The sequence below is a fragment of the Phyllobates terribilis genome, unplaced genomic scaffold (assembly GCF_046119375.1).
Source record: "Phyllobates terribilis strain yellow unplaced genomic scaffold, ASM4611937v1 Scaffold_1__5_contigs__length_1240528914, whole genome shotgun sequence".
NCBI lineage: Eukaryota > Metazoa > Chordata > Amphibia > Anura > Dendrobatidae > Phyllobates > Phyllobates terribilis.
In genome coordinates, this window is record NW_027362761.1 from 540381319 (window position 1) to 540403438 (window position 22120).

Consider the following 22120-nt stretch of genomic DNA (forward strand, 5'->3'; position numbering starts at 1 on the left):
TCCATCTCCGAGAAAAACTGATGCCACTCTGATCAAACTCTGATCAGAATAATCGGACCAGTTTTCTTAGATGGAGAGAAAATGGTCCTGTGCACCTACCCTTATTATGTAAACCATTGCCCTTAGCATATAGGGTTTTATTTTATGTTCAGCACCGTCCTTTATTCCATAGCATCCTCTCTTGTTATGTATAGTGCTGTCCCTTATCCTATAGCATCCTCTCTTGTTATGTATAGTGCCGTCCCTTATTCTATAGCCTTCTCTTTTGTTCTGCATAGTGCTGTCCATTATTTTGTAATATCCTCTCTTGTTATGTATAGTGCCGTCCCTTATTCTATAGTCTCCTCTCTTGTTATGTATAGTGCTGTCCCTTAATCTATAGCATCCTCTCTTGTTATGTATAACGCCGTCCATTATTCTATAGCCTCCTCTCTTGTTATGTATAGTGCCGTCCCTTATTCTATAGCCTTCTTTCTTGTTATGCATAGTGCTGTCTCTTATTCTATAGTATCCTCTCTTGTTATGTATAGTAACGTCCCTTATTATATAACCTCCTCTCTTGTTATGTATAGTGCTGTCCCTTATTCTATAGCCTCCTCTCTTGCTATGTATAGTGCCGTCCCTTATTCTGTAGCATCCTCTCTTGCTATGTATAGCGCCGTCCCTTATTCTATAGCCTCCTCTTTTGTTATGTATAGTGCTGTCCCTTATTCTATAGCATCCTCTCTTGTTATGTATAGCACTGTCCCTTATTACATAGTATTCTCTATTGTTATGTATAGCGCTGTACTTAAGGGAAAAAATTCTGTCAGCCTCCTTACATCTGTAGATGTGCACTAGAGCACCTGTGTGTTTATCACATGACCTCCTCAAAATTTCATGTGACATGTCACATGATACATCAGGTGCTGGAGGCCCCACGCACCCTAAACTGCCAGAGGCCCTGACTACCCTTAATCCGTACCTGCTAAGGGGTAAAATGCTAAGCTTGTGCGTAACAACAATTAGCTGGAAAATTATAGAATTATCAGGTTTTAATAGTAATCTGATAATGTATAAACACCTTTTTGCTACAGATCCTAAAAAAATGCAGAACCAAAGGTAAACTGAGTTTTTGTAACACACTTGTTCTTTCCTACAACGTTTGAATTAAAGATGAACTTTCCAAAGTTGATATTAATGAAGGAAAGCAGAGAATTACTTGTGATTGTGTCTCTTTCTGGCTTTGATGCAGCATGAAGAATACAGAATCCTCCACCGTGCAAAGTCTCCAGCCTGAACAATAGACAGAAGCGCCACATGGATTTGTGGCAAAACTTGGAGAGAGAGTAGTCTGAATTGAGTTGGGAAACATTTGCCCTTTCCTCTCAGTCATTGAGCTGAAGCTGGCTAGCCGGGAGTCAATTCCAAACTTGACAACTTTGCATCTGTTGCAGCACAGTAATTGATGCACTTGCTACTTCTTTTGCTCCCAAGTTGCTGCTGACCAGTGTTGATGGGAACACACTTGCTTGGATCAAGCAATGCTTTGTGAAGGCAGCACATGGCTCTTATCTCAGACCTTCCCCAAGGCTAGCTGAGGAGTAACTATAGTACTCAGTAAGGAGCCTCAGCACCGAGCTTCTCTCCACAAGACTGCCTGGTTTTATTATGGATATTTATACCTCATCCTGGTAGGATCCATCTAACATATGGCAACAACTTTTATCAAGAAAAGAGACGGCGCACAAGATGGTGAGTTCTTGTTTTTCGATTATAATAGTCAAAATAGTGTACAAAATGAAAAACTGATTTGGCCAAAGCTGCAAAAAAATATTCTATTCTTTGGCTCTGGATTGTACATACATGCAAATTAGATTACATGACAACCAATGCATTTTTTAATCTGATTTTACTGACTCAGCTCAGTTGTGCTGCTTTTTCTTTTGATAGAATCCACAATGGTATTTTGCCAAATTTGCCTGTAATCAAATATTTAAATTTACAACCGGTGTTTAAATACTTTTGTAATCTGATTTGTGTGTGATGCATCAGTACAAAACAGTCTAAGTTGGTGAAGTGACGTGAGAAAAATATAAGAATAAATTTATGGGATGAAAGAACTACAAATTGTCATGTGCATATGTATTCACCCCTTTTGCGATGAAGCCCCTAAAAATTTCTGGTGCAAGTATAAGGGGTCTAGGATGGATCTGATGGCGAGGGAATGCTCTGTTCCTTCACCCCGGCTCCCAGACATAGACAAATGTCCTGATCCTCCTGTGTTGTGTGTATGATGCATGTCACTCACGTTTTGGTTGCAGGTCTCTGGTGTCTCTGGTTCTTTTACTTCAGGAACCGCCTCAGACACACTAAGGGACTTCCACTTCATTTTGTAAAAACAAACTTTACTTTAAGTTTCCAATTCAACATAGTGGAACATACAATAAAGGATAGTTACTTTTCCAGGGTTACAGTCCTTTGTACAGCACAGGTTGTTGGTCGCTGTCTGTCCGCCCTCAGCTTCCCTTCAATATTCGGCCGCTTTTTCCCTTGAGACGCTTAAAATGCTTGCAGTTTTAAGAGTCCCGCACAGTCTTCTCTGGACTAATCCCCATCCGACTATTCCCCCAGCCTGGGGATGTTTTGAGGAAAGCTTCACTGCTGCCTCTTATGGACTGTAGGTTCCGAATACTACTGGAAAGTCTGTTTCAGATTTACTCTTCTGCTGTTGGTGTTGGAAGGCTTCATATTGTGGAGGGTATGGTTAATGCAAAAAAATACATAAACATCCATAATAAGAAAATGCTGCCTTCTGCTCAACACCTGTTTTCAGGGGATTAATCCTTCCAGGATGATAATGCTCCTTGTCACATAGCTAAGACCGTAACGGAATGGAAAAAAAAGAACAAGATGGCTACTATTGACTGGCCACCCCAGTCCTCGGACCTCAATCCAATTGAAAATTTGTGGCACAAGCTATCAATAGAGATATCTAAAAAACAGCCAAGGACCAAGAGAGAGTTGATTGAGTCTCTGATACAGGCCTGGAACCCCATCATCACTCGTGAACATCTGCAGAAGCTTGTTCACTCAATGCCACAGAGATGCAAGTTGGTGCACAAGAGCAAAGGCTGGCCAATAAAGTATTAGAAGCTAAAGATGCACTCAAAAGGCCCTTTTCAGGACTCTGAAATAAATAAAAAATAATAAATCTTAAAAAGTAAAATTTAAGTCTGTGTGAACTTGCATTGGAAGTTAATGAACTTCGAAACCTGTTCACCATTCTACACACTGTACTGGTGTAGGTATGGTTATGCTGTAAAAAAAATTATCAAAAATGCGCATACCATAACAATTTATACACTTGGGACATTCAAAAATGAGTATGGCATACAATGAGGGATTACAAAAACATATATGTTCCACCAGTTTCACTGTAGAGATGCAGAAGTATGAAATATATAGTTTTCTTCACGCCTATGCAGGACTTTTGAACACCACTGTATATATATAATAAACAGAGTACTTCACTTTTTGTACACAGAGAGACAAGGCGCATGACCGTTCCGGTCACCCCCTTACACAAGCAATTACCTTCATAAGTCCCATGCTTAGTGACAGGACGTCCACCTGTGTGCAATCTAAGTGTCACATGGTCTGTCAGTATATACACATTCAGAGGCTGCAACAGCATTACCAAGAGGCACCATTAACCAAACAATACCATGAAGACCAAGGAGATCTGCAAACAAGTCAGGGACAAAGTTGTTGAGAAGTACTAGTCAGGGTTGGGTTATAAAAAAAATCCCAATCCCTGATGATCCCCCAGATCACCATCAAATTCATTATCATCAAATGGAAAGAACATGACACCTCAACAAACCCACCAAGAGAAGGACGCCCACCAAAACTCTCAGCCCGGGCAAGGAGGGCATTAATCAGAGAGGCAGCACAGAGACCAAAGGTAATCCTGAAGGAGCTGCAGAGACTGGAATATCTGTCCACAATAAACCGTACACTTCATAGAGGTGACCTTTATGGAAGAGTGGGCAGAAAGAAGCCTTTACTTATGCACAAAAATTGTAAGGCTCATTTTGAGTTTTCCAAGAGACATGTGGGAGACTTCCCAAATATATGGAGGAAGGTGCTATGGTCAGATGAGACCAAAACACCATCTCCACAGTGAAACATGGTGGTGGCAGCATCATGGTGTGGAGATGGGGAAGACGGATTGTGTGAAATACAGAGATATTCTTGAGAAAATCCTGCTTAAGTCTGTCAGTGACTTGAGACTGGGATGGAGGTTTACCTTCCAACAAGACAATGGCCCAAATCATACTGCAAAAGCAGTGCTCGAGTAATTTAAGGAGAAAAGTTTAAATGTTTTGGAGTGGCCTAGTCAAAGCCCAGGCCTTAATCAAATTGAGAATCTGTGGTCAGACATGAAGATTGCTGTTCACCAGAGGAAACCATCTAACTTGAAGAAGCTGGAGCAGTTTTGCCTTGAGGAATGGGCAAAAATGTGGAAAGCTCATAGAGACTTATCCAAGGCGACTTGCAGCTATAATTTCTGAAAAATGAGACTCTACAAAGTACTGACTTTAGGGGAGTGAATAGTTATGCACAATGAAGTTTTCAGTTATTTTGCCCTATTTTTTGTTTGCTTCACAAAAAAAAAGAAAAGCAAATGTTCACAGTTGTAGGCATGTTCTTGACATGAACTGATGTAAACCCTCAAAAATCCAGTGAAATTCCAGGTTGTGAGGTAGCAAAACACGAAAAATGCTAAGGGTGTTAATACTTTTGCAAGCCACTGTAGAAATTAAATTGCTTAAGCACATGCAGCACTTTAGCATTGAACATACTCCCCATTTCAAGTACAATGATCTCTTTTTTCAAAACCTGACTGTTGCTCTCCAAGTGCATAATGGTAAGGGGTAAAATGCAAAGTTTGTGCACAATGAGAATTAGCTGGAAAAATTATGGAATTATCAGGTTTTAACACCTTTCCGACCAGGTCAGTAATAGTACGCACGTGGTCGGAAAGGCCGGTTCAGCGGGGGCTCTGGCGCTGAGCCCGCACTGAACCTGGCACATGTCAGCTGATTCTTACAGCTGACATGTGCCCGCCACAGCCACGGGTGGAATCGCGATCCACCCGCGGCTGTTAACATATTAAATGCCGCTGTCAATCTCTGACAGCGGCATTTAACTCGCTCTTCCGGGAAGCTCGTCCTAAGCCCCGCCCATCGGTGACCCCGTCACGTGATTGCGGGTCATCGATGGGTGGGCATGACAACCCAGGGTCTGCAGCAGATGCCTGTGGTTGTCATGTCTCAATTGCTATGAGCGCCACCTAGTGGTCGGCGACCATAGCAAGTGAGCATTTCTGCTGCATACAAGCGATCTCCTCACCGCCTGTATGCAGTAGAAGCAATCAGACAACTGCTGCTTCTAGTCTCCTATGGAGGCTATTGAAGCATGCAGTAAGTGTAAAAAAAATGTTTTTAAAAATATAAAAAAAATAAAATTAATATAAAAGTTTAAATCACCCCCTTTTGCCCCATTCCAAATAAAATAATTAAAAAAAAACACATACACATATTTGGTATTGCCGCGTTCAGAATCGCCAGATCTATCAATATAAAAGAAGAATTAATCCGATCGGTAAACGGCGTAACGAGAAAAAAATTCTAAACGCCAGAAGTACGTTTTTTTGGTCGCTGCAACATTGCAATAAAATGCAATAACGGGCGATCAAAACATCGGATCTACCCCAAAATAGTATCAATAAAAACGTCAGCCCAGCACACAAAAAATAAGCCCTCACCCTGCCCCAGATCTCAAAAAATGGAGACGCTACAGGTCTTGGAAAATGGCGTCATTTTTTTTTTTTTTAGCAAACTTTGGAATTTTTTTTCACCACTTAAATAAAAAAGAACCTATACATGTTTGGTGTCTACGAACTCGAAATGACCTGGAGAATAATGATGGCAGGTCAGTTTTAGCAATCAGTGAATGTGGTAAAAAAAGGACCCAAAAATAACTGTGGAATTGCATTTTTTTGCAATTTCACCGCACTTGGAATTTTTTTCCCATTTTCCAGCACACAATATGGTAAAACCAGTGATGGCGTTTAAAAGTACAACTCGTCCCGCAAAAAATAAGCCCTCACATAGCTATATTGAACAAAAATTAAAAAAGTTCTGGCTCTGGGAAGAAGGGGAGCAAAAAATGAAAACATAAAAACAGAAAGACCCATGGTCGTTAAGGGGTTAATAGTAATCTGATAATGTTTAAACACTTCTTTGCTACAGATCCTAAAAAAAATGCAGAACCAAAGGTAAATTGAGTTTTTGTAGCACATTGCAACGTTTGGATTAAAGATGAACTTTTCAATGTCGATATGAAAGCACCACTCCAGAGTGGTGCTATGAATGTAAGTCTCCTGCCCTCTGTCTAATACTTCCCTTCTGCATTTTCATCCGTTTTCACCGCCGCTCCTGTCGGTCTCTAGCTGAAAGTGACCTACTCACAGCTCCGTGTTTCATGGAGGTGCGCAGAGGTCACTTTACAATACAAGTCTATGAGAACGTTGTTCTGGGTCACATAGACTTGCATTGTGCTCTAGTGACGTAGTTTCTGACTTCCGGCAAGTCAAAAGATGCGCTCACAAGAGGGCGCAGGGGCGACCGGAGCGGCACCGAAAAAACTGTGAAGATGCCGGAGGGTGAGTATATGCCTGGGGGCAGGGGGCTTAGATTTAAAGCACCACTCCAGCACTGAAAACAAAACAAAATGCTGGAGTGGTGCTTTAATAAAGGAAAGCAGAGAATTACTTGTGATTGTGTCTCTTTCTGGCTTTGATGCAGCATGAAGAATACAGAATCCTCCACCGTGCAAAGTCTCCAGCCTGAACAATAGACAGAAGCGCCACATGGATTTGTGGTAAAACTTGGAGAGAGAGTAGTCTGAATTGAGTTGGGAAACATTTGCCCTTTCCTCTCAGTCATTGAGCTGAAGCTGGCTAGCCGGGAGTCAATTCCAAACTTGACAACTTTGCATCTGTTGCAGCACAGTAAGGGTATGTGCACACGATGCAGAAATGCTCAGGATTTTTTCCTGAGCGTTTCTACATCTCTCTGGCAGGAAAAAACGCATGCGGATTGTACATGCGGATTGTACATGCGGATTGTACATGCGTTTTTCCTGCCAGGGACATGCGGATGTGAAGCGTTCTTCACATGCATTTCCGCATGCAGGTTGACAAGCGCTTTCCAAGAGATTTTAGCATCACTTGGAAAGTGCTTGTCAACTTCACACTATATAAATCCATGCAACCGGCATGGATTTATATAGTGTGTGAATGTCAAAAAATAAAAAATAAATATATACTTTACCCTCTGATGGCCCCCGGTGTCCGGCTTCGCTCGGTCCCGGCTGCTGGCAGTGAAGACTTTAGGACCTTCCGACGTCAGCGTCACGTGACCCGTCACATGACTCTGACGTCAGCGAAGGTCCTTCTTCATTCAACCGCGAAGTGCGGGGAATCAAGCAGGAGCGCTGCGCGGGCCGTCAGAAGGTGAGTATATATATATTTTTTATTTTATTCTTTTTTTTTAATGGTACCTGGGTCTGGATGAGACTCTCCTCTTCTCCACACCCGGGTACCATCCGCACATTAGACCGCATGAAAAGCGCATCAACATATACAGTGATGCGGATTCCATGCGGTCTAATGCAAGTCAATGGCGGCAAAAGAGCAGCGTTTCCGCAAAATTAATTGACATGCTGCGGATTTTTGACCGCAGCGTTTACGCTGCGGAAAAATCCGCATCATGGGCACAGCACATGCGGATTTTAATTGGGGAACATTGCTGCCCTTCTACCATGCGTTTTCGCAACTGCAAAAACGCATGAAAAATGCATTGTGTGAACTCAGCCTAATTGATGTACTTGCTACTTCTTTTGCTCCCAAGTTGCTGCTGACCAGTGTTGATGGGAACACACTTGCTTGGATCAAGCAATGCTTTGTGAAAGCAGCACATGGCTCTTATCTCAGACCTTCCCCAAGGCTAGCTGAGGAGTAACTATAGTACTCAGTAAGGAGCCTCAGCACCGAGCTTCTCTCCACAAGACTGCCTGGTTTTATTATGGCTATTTATACCTCATCCTGGTAGGATCCATTTAACATATGGCAACAACTTTTATCAAGAAAAGAGACGGCGCACAAGATGGTGAGTTCTTGTTATTAAATTATAATCGTCAAAATAGTGAGTAAAATTATAAACTGATTTGGCCAAAGCTGCAAAGAAGTATTCTAAACATGCAAATTAGATTGCATGACAGCTAGATATGGGTGGGCCCGTGGATGTTCAGGTCCGTCGGATTCGGCCAAACTTTAGAAAAAAGTTTGGTTCGGGTATATTTTTTATCTGATTTTCCTGTCTGGATTTTAGAGTAGAATTCCTCCAGAAACAATTCATTCAGACTCAGCTCAGTTGTGCTGCTTTTTCTTTCTACAGAATCCACAATGTATTTTGTCAGGTTGGCCTGCAATCAGATATTTAAATGTTTACCTGTTCTCTCACAGGATGGACATTAAATTTCATGAGCACATGAAGAACTTTAGCATTGAAAAAATTCCCCATTTCCAAGTACAATGATCTCTTTTCTCAAAACCTGACTGTTGTTCTCCAGGTGCATAATACTACGGGGTAAAATGATAAATTTGAGCGTAACGTCAATTAGCTGAATAAATTATGGAATTATAATTTTTTAATACTTAACGTTTCTCCTTGTGGAGAGTGACCGGCCCTGTCATGCCAATGTAAGGAGGCTTATTCACTGTGCAATGCTCCTCTGAGAAATGAGTTACACATATTGCCTCTTCAGAGAGAAAAAGAACTAGAATTCTATGACACCATCTGTTAGAAGCTGCAATCTTTTAAGTCACTATCAACCCTTTAACAAGCCTTGCAATATGACTTAGAACAAAAGCCAAATCAGAATATAAAGTTGCAGCTGTAGAGTGTTTTGGGCATAATACCTCATCAGTGCAAAGTATGCTATCTTATCTGACTAGGTGAGAGATTCTGGACTGAGGTCTAAGGGGTAATGTTTCTCCTTGTGGAGAGCGAAGAGGTAATTTGCATATTTTATTTCCCAGAGGACGTCAAATAAGTCTCCATAGGTTAAGTGCACACATAGCATTTTTGATGCGTTTTTGCAGCGTTTTTTTGGCACGGAAATGCATCAAAAGCGCTTGGTAATCGCTCTGCCAGCTATTGCAATGGCAATCCTGATGTGCTGTGCACATGATGCGGAAATTTCTACTCAGGATTGCCATTGCGTTTTAAAACGCAGCATGTCCTTTCTATGCAGCGTTTCCCACCCATTGACTTTAATTGAACCACACCAAATCCGCAGGTATAATATTTATATCTGTGGATTTGCTGCGGTTCAATTAAAGTCAATGGGTGGGTAAACGCTGCGAGTGGTGGCTGGGGAGGACTACAGCTCCCCTCATCCGACCACCGCTCCCGCTGATAACAGCGAGAGCGGCGCGGCTGAGGGGAGTAGTAGTCTCCTCAGCCGAGCCAGGACTGCGCGCTGTGGTAAAAAAAATAAAAAAGTAAAAAAAAACACTATGCTCACCTGTCCGGCGCCCCCCCCCCTTGGTGTCCTCCAGGTCCTCGTGACGTCTTCAGCCCGGCGGTATGCTGCCGGGAGTGCAACCGCTCCCAGCAGTGTACTGTGCTGCCAGGACCTGCGATCACGTGAGCTCTCAGCTGAAGATCAGCTGAGAGCTTATGTGACCTCACTTTACGGCACTGGTGCTGCATAGGAACATTAGGAACATTCTCAAGATTGTTTCCACCAGTACTGGTGATGAGGTCACCGGGGCTGATCAGCTGATCTACAGCTGATGAACCCCAGTGACCTCACTCCTGCAGCATGTACACTGACCGGAATGATTTTACACTCCCGTCAGTATACATTTCTGTCTTCTACAGCAGTGACATCAGTGATTGCTGATGTCACTGCTGTAGAAGTGACCTGGATTGCCGAGGGACAATCGTAATGGTGATAATCGTGGACTACGTCGTGCCAGCGGACAGGTGAGGAATATGGTTGTTTTTTATTTTACATTTTTTCAGGAGACAAAGGCTTCGAAGACTGAGCGTACAATAAAAAATGTTGACATCACAAAAGTGGCGTATATTATAACAGCAGTGTTCTCCAGTGAGCTTAGACAATCCTGTAATAATTTGTAACTTCTGTGTTGTACATTATTGTGACTGTCGGGGGCGCTCTTTTACGCTTCTCCCCGCGGAGCTCTGCCCACTGTTCACAATGTTGGTGCTGCGGACAGGACTGTGGACAAATGGGAAGAGTCACATTCTGGCAAAACTGAACAATCAGCGATAAGGGGAATTTTTTATATTACATAAAGCGACAATAAAAATGTAAGTTTCATTAATCAAGAAAAAAAATAATTTTGCCCAAATCCATTAAATATATAACAGTGTAAAAATACATAAATTATATAACAGTTTAAAAAAAATCATTTTTGACTTGTGATGTTTGCTCCATTAAAAACATGAGCAATTGCATAAAAAAGCATAAGAAAAACAATAAAAAGCCAGAAGAGGCGGCAAGACAGCAGTGAGTATGAGGATCCTGGAATCTACTCCGATCTAGTGGTGTCAGCGCTGAACTGTCTACATCGGAGGGGATTACTGAGACCCTCACTCCAGCAACTCCGATCTAGTCTCCTCCGCAGTGAAGCGTCTAGAGCGGAGGCTAAAGTGAGGACCACAAAAAATCACCTCCGATTTAGACACAACCTCGCCGAATGCGGGGCTGCCCATGACTGAATGAGAGGATCACAGCCCTATGACTGAATATGAGCAGGTAGGACAAAGTATATATAAAGTTACAAAGTCATTATACTACCACCGATTTTAATGAAAAAAGCCTGTTAGTGATGCACATTGCATCACTAACAAAGCAATGGGGGCAGCGTACATAGCTACTAGGATGTGACAGGTTCCCTTTAAACGCCTTTTTGCTACAGATCCTAAAAAAATGCTGGACAAAAGGTAGTGTTTGTAACACTCTTGCTCTTTCCTACAGTGTTTGGACTAAAGATGCAAATTGCCTCTTCAGGAGAAAAATAGGACTTGAACTCTATAGTACCACCTATTGGAAGCTGCAATCTTACAACTCACAATCAACCCTTTAAACAGTCATGCAATATGACTTAGGACAGTGGTCCCCAACCTTTTTTGCACCAGGGACCGGCTTGAAGCAAGATCATTTTTCCATGGCCCAGCAAGGAGGGGGTGGGGTGGGCGGGGCTTTGGTCATATGGGGGCGGGGTAATGGAGGGATTTGGAGTTTAGTGCATACTTATCATATAGTGTAGACCAGGTCCCCGCCAGGAGCCCCACATAATGTGCTGTGCCAGGAGCCGCATCACTGAGGCCCCATCACGCCCTGCAGCAGGACAGGGCAGCTGTCCTGACAGCTGCTGTTCAGCTGCATTTACTTCATCCCAGGGGCGGACACAGACTGTAGTGGGCCCCTGTGCAAGAAATTTTTGGATGCCCCCCCCGCCCTTCATAAGGCAACAAAGTTATGTGAACATAACCCCCCCATGTGCATCTCTCACCCCCCCATGTGCAGCTCACCCCCGTGCATCTCTCATCCCCCTCCGTGCATCTCTCATCCCCCTCCGTGCATCTCTCATCCACCCCCCGTGCATCTCTCATCCACCCCCCGTGCATCTCTCATCCCCTCCGTGCATCTCTCATCCCCCCCGTGCATCTCTCACCCCCCCGTGCATCTCTCATCCACCCCCCGTGCATCTCTCATCCCCCCCGTGCATCTCTCACCCCCCCGTGCATCTCTCATCCACCCCCCCGTGCATCTCTCATCCCCCCCGTGCATCTCTCACCCCCCCGTGCATCTCTCATCCACCCCCCGTGCATCTCTCATCCCCCCCATGCATCTCTCACCCCCCTGTGCATCTCTCACCCCCCCGTGCATCTCTCATCTCTCCCCTCCCTCCCATGTGCATCTCTCATCTCTCCCCTCCCCCATGTGCATCTCTCATCTCTCCCCTCCCCCCATGTGCATCTCTCATCTCTCCCCTCCCCCCCATGTGGATCTCTCATCTCTCCCCTCCCCCATGTGCATCTCTCATCTCTCCCCTCCCCCCCATGTGGATCTCTCATCTCTCCCCTCCCCCATGTGCATCTCTCATCTCTCCCCTCCCCCCCATGTGCATCTCTCATCTCTCCCCTCCCCCCATGTGCATCTCCCATTCCCCCCACTCCTAGTTAATTGTATTTAAAAAAAAATAAAACTTGTTATACTTACCCCCATGCGATCCCTGCAGAATCCTGGCGCTCGTCCAAATCGCTGACACCAGGTTCTCCTGACTTCCGGCCATGTGACGGCGCCGTCACATGACCGGAAGTCAGGGGAATCATGAAGGTGCTGCCGCAGCAGCGCAGCGCTAAGATGTCCCGGACCCGGCGCTTAGCATGGGGCCGGGGGCCCCATGAGGAGAGAGACGCACAAGAGGGGGGCTCCGAGGGGGCTCCTACCGGCCGGGCCCCATACTGGAGTCAGGGCAGTCATGCCCTGATGGCGGCCCTGCTGGAGGCTGGAGGGGCCCCCTCTCCCCGCGGACCGGCTGAAAAACCCCAACGGCCCGGTCCTGATCCGCAGACCGGCGGTTGGGGACCTCTGACTTAGGATAAAAGGCAAATCAGAATCTCAATTTGCAGATACAGTGTTTTGGGCTGTTAGCCCTGTTAGCCCTCATCAGTGCAAAGTATGAGAACTGATTTGTCTAGATGAGAGGCTCTGAACTGAGGTCTAAGGGGTAACGTTTCTCCTTATGGAGAGTGACACACCAGCTCTGGCACGTCAAGGTAAGGAGGCTTATTAGCCGTGCAATGCTCCTCTGGGAAATTTAATATGCAGAGAAAAAGAGGACTTGAACTCTATAGCGTCGCCTATTGGAAGCAGCGATCCTACAATTCACAATTGACCCTTTAACGAGTCGTGTAATATGGATTAAGATGAACTTTCCAAAGTTGATATTAATAAAGGAAAGCAGAGAATTACTTGTGATTGTGTCTCTTTCTGGCTTTGATGCAGCATGAAGAATACAGAACCCTCCACCGTGCAAAGTCTCCAGCCTGAACAATAGACAGAAGCGCCACATGGATTTGTGGTAAAACTTGGAGAGAGAGTAGTCTGAATTGAGTTGGGAAACATTTGCCCTTTCCTCTCAGTCATTGAGCTGAAGCTGGCTAGCTGGGAGTCAATTCCAAACTTGACAACTTTGCATCTGTTGCAGCACAGTAATTGATGTGCTTGCTACTTCTTTTGCTCCCAAGTTGCTGCTGACCAGTGTTGATGGGAACACACTTGCTTGGATCAAGCAATGCTTTGTGAAAGCAGCACATGGCTCTTATCTCAGACCTTCCCCAAGGCTAGCTGAGGAGTAACTATAGTACTCAGTAAGGAGCCTCAGCACCGAGCTTCTCTCCACAAGACTGCCTGGTTTTATTATGGATATTTATACCTCATCCTGGTAGGATCCATTTAACATATGGCCACAACTTTTATCAAGAAAAGAGACGGCGCACAAGATGGTGAGTTCTTGTTATTGAATTATAATACTGAAAATAGTGTACAAAATAAAAACTGATTTGGCCAAAGCTGTAAAAAATATTCTACTCCTTGGCTCTGGATTGTACATACATGCAAATTAGATTACATGACAACCAATGCATTTTTTTATATCTGATTTTCTGTCTTGATATTAGAGTAGGATTCCTCCAGAAACAATTCATTCAGACTCAGCTCAGTTGTGCTGCTTTTTCTTTCTACAGAATCCACAATGTATTTTGTCAGGTTGGCCTGCAATCAGATATTTACATTTTTACCTGTTCTCTCACAGGATATATATTAACCCATTCACTCCCCAAGCCTGTTTCACCTTCATGACCAGGCCACATTTTAGAATTCTGACCAGTGTCAATTTATGTGGTAATAACTCTGGAAAACTTCAATGGATCCCACTCTTAATTTTTATGCCCTTAAATCAGAGAGTTATATCGCACAAAATAGTTAATAAATAACATTTCCCACATGTTTACTTTACATGTGCACAATTTTATAAAACATTTCTTTTTAAAGAAGTTAGAAGGGTTAAAAGTTGACCAGTGATTTCTCATTTTTCCGACAAAATTTACAAAACCATTTTTTTTACGGACCACATCACATTTGAAGTGACTTTGGAGGGCCTGGATAACAGTAAATATGCCAGCTTGACACCATTCTAAAAACTGCACCCCTCAAGATGCTCAAAACCCTTCATGTGCTTCTCAGGAACTGAAGCAATGTGGAAGGAAAAAATGAACATTATGGTTATGTGCCCACGATGCAGAAATGCTCTGGATTTTTCCTGAGCATTTCTGCATCTCCCTGGCAGAAAAAACGCATGCGGATTGTACATGTGGATTGTACATGTGGATTGTACATGCGGATTGTACATGCGGATTGTACATGTGGATTGTACATGCGGATTGTACATGCGGATTGTACATGCGGATTGTACATGCGGATTGTACATGCGTTTTTCCTGCCAGGGACATGCGGATGTGAAGCGTTCTTCACTTGCATTTCCGCAATCGGGTTATCAAGCGCTTTCCAAGAGATTTTAGCATCACTTGGAAAGTGCTTGACAACTTGGTCACACTATATAAATCCATGCAAACAGCATAGATTTATATAGTGTGACCGTAAAAGAATGGTAATAAATATTATACTTACCTTCTGATGGCCCCCGGTGCCCCCGGTGTCGCGTGACCCGTCACATGACTAAATGACATCAGCGCAGGTCCTTGAGTCCACCACGAGCTGCCGGCAAGCCAAGACAAGAACACCGGGGGCCATCAGAAGGTAAGTATAATGTATATTTTTTATTTTATTCTTTTTTTTTACAGGTATTATGGTACCTGGGTCCGGAGGAGAGTCTCCTCTTCTCCAAACCCGGGTACCATCCGCACATTGAAACGCATGGAATCCGCATGTGCAGATGCAGTGATGCGGAATCCATGCGTTCCAATGCAAGTCAACGGCGGCAAAAACGCAGCGCTTCCACAAAATAATTGGCAGTGCTGCATATTTTTCCGCAATGATAATCCGCAGCGGAAGTTTCTGCAGCATGTGCTCAGCACATGCGGATTATCATTGGGGAACATGGCAGACCTTCTACCAAGCGTTTTTTAAGCGTTTCTGCAGCGGAATTGCCGCTGCGGAAACACTTAAAAAACGCATAGTGGGCACACAGCCGTAACTTTTTTTCACAAAAATTTTCATTTGGACCCAATTTTTTTTATTTTCACAAGGGAAAGAGGAGAAAATGGACCCCAAAATTTATTGTGCAATTTCGCCTGAGCGCGCAAATACCCTAAATGTTGGGGAAAACTATTGTTTGGGTGCACGGCAGGGTTTGGAAGGGAAGGAGCACCGTTTGACTTTTTGAAGTGACCCCATTTTGAAAACTAGACCCCTCAAGGAATTTATCTAGATGTGTGGTGAGCACCCTGAACCCCATGTGCTTCACAGAAGTATAACGTTGAGCTGTGAAAATAAAAAATCTATTTTTTTTTCACAAAAATGTTCTTTTAGCCCCATTTTTTATTTTCACAAGGGTAACAGGAAAATTGCACTTTACAATTTATTGTACACTGATACCCCATATGTGGTCAAAAACTACTTTTGAGGCACAGTGCAAAGTTCAGAAGGGAAGAAGAGCCATATTGGAGTTCATATTTTGTTGGAATGGTTTGAGGGTGCCATGTCAAATTGGCAGAGCCCCTGAGGTGCCAGAACAGCAGAAACCCCCCATAAGTTACATCATTTTACAAACTACACCTCTCAATAAATTCATCTAAGGGTGCACTATGCACTATATGTGCCTCACAGACATTTATACCATTGGGAAGTGAAAAAAGAATAATTAAATTTTTACCGTTAAAATCTTGTTTTAGACCTAAATTTTTATTTTTTATAAGGGCTAATAGGACAAAATGGACGTCTCAGTTTGTTGTGTAATTTCTCCCGAGTAGGCCAATACCCTACATGTCATCGGGAACTACTTTTCAGGCACAGTGCAAAGCTCAGAAGGGAAGGAGCGTCATATTATAGTACAGATTTTACTGTTATAGTTTGAGGGTGCCATAACCCACCGGGAGAGCCCCTGAGGTGCCAGAACAACAGAACCCCCGATAAGTGACCCCATTTTACAAACTACACCTCTCAATTAATAGGGTATAGTGATTGTATTGACACCACGGGTGTGTCACAAAATATTATACCATTGAACAGTGAAGAAAAAAAATAATTAAATTTTTACCACAAAAAATTTACTTACCCCCAGATTTTACATTTTCACAAGGGAAAATGGGTAAAAATGGCACAAAAATATCCCCCTCAAATGACCCCATTTTGGAAATTATACCCTTCTGGGAATTTATCTACAGGTGTACAGTCATGGCCAAAAGTATTGAGAATGAGACAAATAGTAATTTTTCCAAAGTTTACTGCTTCATTTTTTGAAATGGCAATTTGCATATACTCCTGAATGTCAAAGAGTGATCAGCTTAACAGCAATTACTGTACTTGCAAAGTCAATATTTGCCCAGAAAATGAACTTTAACCCCCAAAACACATTTCAACATCATTGCAGTCCTGCCTTAAAAGGAGCAGCTAACATCGTTTTAGTGATTGATCCATTAACACAGGTGTGGGTGTTGATGAGGACAGGGCTGGCGATCAATCAGTCATGATTAAGTAAGAATGACATCACTGGACACTTTAAAAGGAGGCTGGTTCTTGGTATCATTGTTTCTCTTCAGTTAACCATGGTTATCTCTAAAGAAACACGTGCAGCCATCATTGCACTGCACAAAAATGGCCTAACAGGGAAGAGTATCGCAGCTACAAAGATTGCACCTCAGTCAACAATCTATCGCATCATTAAGAACTTCAAGGAGAGAGCTTCCATTGTTGTCAAAAAGGCTCCAGGGCGCCCAAGAAAGACCAGCAAGCGCCAGGACCGTATCTTAAAACTGTTTCAGCTGCGGGATCGGACTACCAGCAGTGCCGAGCTTGCTCAGGAATGGCAGCAGGCTGGTGTGAGTGCTTCTGCACGCACTGTGAGGCGGAGACTCTTTGAGCAAGAGCTGGTTTCAAGGAGGGCAGCAAAGAAGCCACTTCTCTCCAGAAAAAACATCAGGGACCGACTGATATTCTGCAAAAGGTACAGGGAGTGGACTGCTGAGGACTGGGGCAAAGTCATTTTCTCTGATGAATCCCCTTTTCGATTGTTTGGGACATCTGGAAAACAGCTTATTCGGAGAAGAAGAGGTGAGCGCTACCACCAGTCTTGTCTCATGCCAACTGTAAAGCATCCTGAAACCATTCATGTGTGGGGTTGCTTCTCAGCCAAGGGAATCGGTCACTCACAGTCTTGCCTAAAAACACAGCCATGAATAAATAATGGTACCAGAATGTCCTCCAAGAGCAACTTCTCCCAACCGTCCAAGAGCAGTTTGGTGCCCAACAATGCCTTTTCCAGCATGATGGAGCACCTTGCCATAAAGCAAAGGTGATAACTAAATGGCTCATGGAACAAAACATAGAGATTTTGGGTCCATGGCCTGGAAGGAAACTCCCCAGATCTTAATCCCATTGAGAACTTGTGGTCAATCATCAAGAGATGGGTGGACAAACAAAAACCAACAAATTCTGGCAAAATGCAAGCATTGATTATGCAAGAATGGACTGCTATCAGTCAGGATTTGGTCCAAAAGTTGATTGAGAGCATGCCAGGGAGAATTACAGAGGTCTTGAAGAAGAAGGGGCAACACTGCAAATATTGACTTGCTGCATTAACTCATTCTAACTGTCAATATAACCTATTGGTACTCATAATATGATTGCAATTATATTTCTGTATGTGATATAAACATCAGACAAACACTAATAAAAACCAGAGGCCAGCAGATCATGTGAAAATATAATTTTGGTGTCATTCTCAAAACTTTTGGCCATGACTGTAGTGATGATTTTGACTCCATTGGTGCCTTCCAGAAACAAGCAGCAGTGGATGTTGCTGAGTGAAAATTGCAAATCCACTATTGTAGTGCCCGTACATTGTAGTGCCCAGTACGTTATGCCCTGCTTGTGTTTCTGTAGACATGCATCCATAAATTAGATGGGCTCTCATCGCTACCGAAATGCCAAACATATGGATGCTAAATGTGGTTTAGGCACACTCTGGGGCTCAGAAGGGAGAGGGGCATTTGGATTTGGGAATGCAGAATTCGTTGGATTTCTTTTGTGGGGTGAGGAGTCATAGAGCTTTTCCAGAGCCTTTGTACTACCAGTAACGTGGCAGCCCCCTATATTTCCGTTGACAGGTGAACGGACCTGAGTGGGGACTTGTTTTCTTGTGGATTGAGTTGAAGCTTATATTGGAAACATTTTACATAACATTTTGGATCACATTTATCCTGTGCTCTACACTGAGCACTTACATCGGGGTTTCCATCTAAATCTCTGAGTGACGTGATTCAGATGAAACCCCCAGGGATCCATTCAATATAATGAGGCAGCAGAATGTCCTTCTTTTCAGAGGAGCACAAAACTATGGCCGATCGCACTTTCATGCCTACAAATACGGACACTGTGGGATCATAGGACAGACGGCATCCACATTGCCTTCATCTGCCTCATTATAGGGAATCTACCGCCGGGGGTTCCATATGAATCAGGTATTTCAGAGATTTACACGGAAACCCCGGTGTAAGCGCTCAGAACAGAGCGCAGGATAAACGTGAGCAAAGCCTTACTGCGATCTTTTTGAGGCAGAATAAACAAATCAACAACAGGTGAAGAATTGGTTTTATTGATTTTTTACACCGTTCCTCTTGCATTATAAGTGATTAGACGACTGTACTGTTTGGGTCGGTGCGATTACAGCGATACCCGATTTGTATGTTTTTTTAATGTTTGGCTGCTGTCACACACTAAAGGACCCTTTTTTTGTTTTTACATCGCCATATTTTGAGAGCTATAATTTTTCCATATTTCTGCTGACAGAGTCATGTAGTGCTTGTTTTTTGCAGGACGAACTTGTGTTTTTATTGGTACCATTTTCGGGCACGTGACATTTTTGATCGCTTTCTATTTCGATTTTTGTGAGGCAGAATGAACAAAAAACAGCAATTCAGGAATTGCTTTTTTGAGTTTTTTTATGTAGCTCCTTCCGCGTGTGGTAAAAATGATAAGGCAGATGTTACACAATAAAAACTATTTCATAAAAAAAATTATTATTTTTGCATCGCTTTATTCTGAGAGCTATAACTTTTGGGGTTTTTTTTGCTGATGGAGCTGTGTTGTGGATTGTTTTTTGCAGTATAAGATGACGTTCTTAACTATGACATTTTTATTTACATTTGTCTCTTTGATCACGTTTTATTCCACTTTTTGTTCGGCAGTGATCACTGAAGAGATTAACTAGTGTGACAGTTTTATAGGTCGAGTCTTTTGCGGTGATACCAAATATGTGTACTTTTTTTAAATAAAAATACTTATTTATGCTTACAATATACTGTATATATATGTATATATATATATATATATATATATATACACATATATATATATATTATTGCTATTTTGTGGTTTTGATTTTTCAAAATATTTTTACAATGTTTTTTTACAATTTTTTTTACTTTTTTACTTAGTGCCTCTATGGGACTTTCACTTGTTGCAGTCTCATCGATTTATAAAGCATTGCAATGTTTCACTGCGAATGATCTAACCAAGTTTGCTAGCCCTGGTGACCCAGATTCATAACAACATCGGGTCACCATGGCAACGATCGGCGCCTCGTGATGACATCGCTGGGGGCGCTGATCAGAGGGGAGAGGAAGACCCCTCCCTCTCCCTGCCTTCTAAATGCTGCTATCGATATTGATCACAGCATTTAGGGGGTTAAATTGATGGCAGTGAGTGCTGGGTGCCAGCGATTGTGCGCCCACAGCTCCTGTGCTTGCAAAATTGCCAGGACATATCCATACATCCAAGGTCGGGAAGGAGTTAATTTCCTTAACACACGCAGAACTGTAGCATTGAACAATCTCCCCATTTCCAAGTACAATGATCTCTTTTCTCAAAACCTGACTGTTGTTCTCCTAGTGCATAATGCTAAGGGGTAAAATGCTAAGTTAATGCGTAACAGCTAGTGATGAGCGAACGTGCTCACCACTGCTCGGTACTCGTTCGAGCATCATGGTGCTTGAAAAGCTCGGCGACTATTTCTGGGTTGCTCGGACGGGAACTCGGGTCCCTTCCCTGCATATTTGATGCTCTTTAGAGAGCCAGTGAACATGCAGGGATTGCTTACCAAGCACTGTAATGCCGTAGCCATGTATCACATATAACAGTGTTCCAAAATCAGCCATTTTTGCCTTCCATTTCGTTGCAGTGTGTCGGTCAAGCTATTCACACTAGGTTTCTGTGAGGAATAGTATCAGTAAACTACAGGGCTGATATTTAAAACCGTGGTTCTCTGTCCGACGTATCACATATAACAGCGTTCCAAAATCAGCGATTTCTGCCTTCCATTTCCATTTCGTTGCAGTGTGTTGGTCAAGCTATTCACACTAGGTCTCTGTGAAAAATAGTATTAGTAAACTACAGGCCTGCTATTTAAAATCGTGGTTCTCTGTAAGAAGTATCACATATAACAGCGTTCCAAAATCAGTCATTTCTGCCTTCCATTTCCATTTCGTTGCAGCGTGTCGGTCAAACTATTCACACTAGGTCTCTGTGAAAAATAGTATTAGTAAACTACAGGCCTGCTATTTAAAACTGTGGTTCTCTGTCAGAAGCATCACATATAACAGCGTTCCAAAAGCAGCCATTTCTGCCTTCCATTTCCATTTCGTTGCAGTGTGTCGGTCAAGCTATTCACACTAGGTCTCTGTGAAGAATAGTATTAGTAAACTACAGGCCCGCTATTTAAAACCATGGTTCTCTGTCAGACGTATCACATATAACAGCATTCCAAAATCAGCCATTTCTAGTGAACGTGGAAAATATTGTCCTCCATTTAAAATTGGTAAGGTGTGTGGCAAGGGACAGGGAAGTGGACGTGATGGTGATGGTGCATGCAAAGGCCAAGGCTGAGGACGTGGCCATGGGCAAGCTGAAATTGTGCCACAACAAACACCCACATCTTGTTGCTCGACCTTCCTGTCCCAATTACTAGGTAACCGCAGAACACCACTATTGAACCCAGAACAGTGTCAAAAGGTTGTTGGTTGGATAGCAGATAATGCTTTCAGTCACTTTTCCACCACCACCCTGTCTTCGACACGGTCAAGTCTCAGTAGCCGTTAGTCTGGACCGTATATTCCTCACCCTAATCCTCCTTCCTCCCACCATGCTGAGTGCCCAGAGACAACTGATCCCACACTTGGACACTCAAAAGAGCTGTTCACTTTTCCATTTGTTGATTCGTGCCTCTCGCCTGGCCAGCTTCAAGCAAGTCAAGCGGAGAACGGCGTGTGTAGCGATGCCCAAATATTTGAGCAGTCACGGTCACATGAAGGCAATGGTGGGAAAGTGCAATTACTGTCGCAAGAGGTGGATGATGATGATGAGACACAATTGCCAGAAAGTCAGGAAGAGGACCAGGGTGCGGAAGTGGAAGACGAGGTGGTAGATGATATAGTAAGTGACCCAACCTGGCAGGGGGACATGCAGAACGAGGACAGTAGCACACAGGGGGAGGGAGGCTTAGCACCACAACAGGCAGGAAGAAGGAGTGTGGTGGACGCAGGAAAGCGTTCCTCATAACGCCAATACGAGGAAAGTTGCCAGTACAACTGTTAGGTCTTCCCGAGTCTGGTTCTTTTTTAAAGACTCTGCAGATAAGCCCAAAAAGGCCATTTGCACCACCTGCCAGGCCAGCATCAGAAGGAATAGCAAAACTAGCAGCCTAACTACCACCAGCATGATCAGGCACATGGCA